The sequence below is a fragment of the Bos javanicus genome, chromosome 5 (assembly GCF_032452875.1).
Source record: "Bos javanicus breed banteng chromosome 5, ARS-OSU_banteng_1.0, whole genome shotgun sequence".
Lineage (NCBI taxonomy): Eukaryota > Metazoa > Chordata > Mammalia > Artiodactyla > Bovidae > Bos > Bos javanicus.
Window position 1 is genome coordinate 20,785,649 of NC_083872.1, and position 2,488 is coordinate 20,788,136.

The 2,488-nt window shown below is 40.1% G+C and overlaps 1 non-coding gene across 1 annotated transcript; it reads left to right on the forward strand.

Annotated features, from left to right (window-relative positions):
* The first annotated feature begins 1,961 nt into the window (after window positions 1–1,961).
* On the forward strand, window positions 1,962–2,033 carry TRNAC-ACA (transfer RNA cysteine (anticodon ACA)). Its single transcript has one exon. It is a non-coding gene; the product is annotated as a tRNA-Cys (tRNA).
* Window positions 2,034–2,488: the final 455 nt, after the last annotated feature.

The following is a 2,488-nucleotide window of genomic DNA, read 5'->3' on the forward strand; positions in this document are numbered from 1 at the left end:
TGTCTGCCAGTGCAGAAGACTTAAGAGACTCTGGTTCAATCCCTGGGTTGGGAAGATCCCCTGGAGGAGGGCATGGCAACCCACTCCAGTATTTTTGCCTGGAGGATCCCATGGACAGAGGAGCCTGGTGGGCTACAGTCCATAGCATTGCAAAGCATCAGACGTCACAGAAGTGACTTAGTATGCACACATCCATCTGCTGAGATTATCATATGGTTTTTATTCTTTTTTAATATGGTATACCACTTTTATTGATTTGTGTAATGTGATAAATCCCATTTATCATGATGTATGATAGGGCAGAAAGTGAAGAGGAACTAAAAAGCCTCTTGATGAAAGTGAAAGTGAAGAGTGAAAAAGTTGGCTTAAAGCTCAACATTCAGAAAATGAAGATCATGGCATCTGGTCCCATCACTTCATGGGAAATAGATGGGGAAACAGTGGAAACAGTGTCAGACTTTATTTTTCTGGGCTCCAAAATCACTGCAGATGGTGACTGCAGCCATGAAATTGAAAGACGCTTACTCCTTGGAAGGAAAGTTATGACCAACCTAGATAGCATATGCAAAAGCAGAAACATTACTTTGCCAACAAAGGTCCGTCTAGTCAAGGCTAGGGTTTTTCCTGTGGTCATGTATGGATGTGAGAGTTGGACTGTGAAGAAGGCTGAGCGCCGAAGAATTGATGCTTTTGAACTGTGGTGTTGGAGAAGACGCCTGAGAGTCCCTTGGACTGCAAGGAGATCCAACCAGTCCATTCTGAAGGAGATCAGCCCTGGGATTTCTTTGGAAGGAATGATGCTAAAGCTGAAACTCCAGTACTTTGGCCACCTCATGCGAAGAGTTGACTCATTGGAAAAGACTCTGATGCTGGGAGGGATTGGGGGCAGGAGGAGAAGGGGATGACAGAGGATGAGATGGCTGGATGGCATCACTGACTTCATGGACGTGAGTCTGAGTGAACTCCAGGAGTTGGTGATGGACAGGGAGGCCTGGCGTGCTGCGATTCATGGGGTCTCAAGGAGTCGGACATGACTGATCTGATCTGATGATACTTTCAATGGACTGTTGAATTGAATTTTCTAGTCCTTTTTTGAAAATTTTTGCATCTATAGTCATCAGAGATATTAGTTTATACTCTTCTTGTAGTGTCTTTATCCGGCTTTGTTAGAGGATAGTTATGATCTCGTAAAATGAACTTGAAAGTGTTTTCCTCTGATTTTTGGAATAATTTGAAAGGATTGTCATTAATTCTTCTTTAAATATTTGGTCAAATTCACCTATGAAGCCATTTGTTCTTGGACTTCTTATTTTTGAGAGATTTTGACTACTTCTTCCATATCCCTGTTATTAGTCTATTCAGACTGTCTATTCATTCGTGATTCAGTTTTGGTGGTGTAGGTTTCTAAGGAATTATCCACTTCTTCTTGGTTATCAAATGTATTGCCATATAATGATTTTTGGCGTTTCTCTATATTATTTATAAGTTTCCTCTAAAATTTTAATTTTATTTCAGTGCCCTCACATTTTGTCTTAGTCTAGCTAAAAATTGTCTATTTTGTTTATCTTAAAAAATCCTTAGTTTCATTGATCTTTTCTAGTGTTTTTCTGGTCTCTATTTCATTTTTTTTGGCCCCAATCTTCATTGTAATTTTTTTATTCTGTTAACTTTGGGCTCAGTTTTTTCATTTTTTCATGTTTTTTGAGGTTTTGCACTGGGTTGTTTGCTGTCTTTATTTTTTCCTAATTTAGGTATTTATCACCAAAAACTTCTCTCTTAGAACTGCTTTAACTGAATCCTATAAGTTTTGATATGCAGTGTTTCCATTTGTTTGTCTCAAGATGCTTTTGGGTTTTCTTTTTGATTTCTTTTTTGATTCATTAGTTGTTCAGGAATGTCTTGCTTGTTTTCTAAATATTTGTAAATTTTCCACATATATTAATTTTTAAAATTTAGGGACTTCCCTAGTGGCTCAGATGGTAAAGCATCTGCCTACAATGCAGGAGACCCAGGTTCAATCCCTGGGTCGGGAAGATCTCCTGGAGAAGGAAATGGCAACCCACTCCAGTATTCTTGCCTGGAAAGTTCCATGGACAGAACAGCCTGGTAGGCTATAGTCCATGGGGTCGCAAAGTGTCGGACATGACTGAGCGACTTCACTTCACTAGATCTGGTAACGATAACCCTGAATGTGAGACGGCAAAATAGACACAGATGCATAGATCTTTGCTAGTGTCTTTTGGTGGTATCACATTCACTTTTTTCTTCATGATACTTGTAGCCTTGTGTTGCTTTGCACACCTGAAGAGGTGAATACATCTTCCCATGTTTACTGACTGGTGTTAGCAAGTAGATTTCTTCTGTCAAGTTCCAGGATGATGGCACTATTTTCAACCATGGTAGAGCTGGGTTGCAGCCAGTCGTGTAGCTGCTGCTGGGTCTGTAGTAGGATCTGTATTTGCAGGCCTTTTACCAGAGGTTTGGGCTC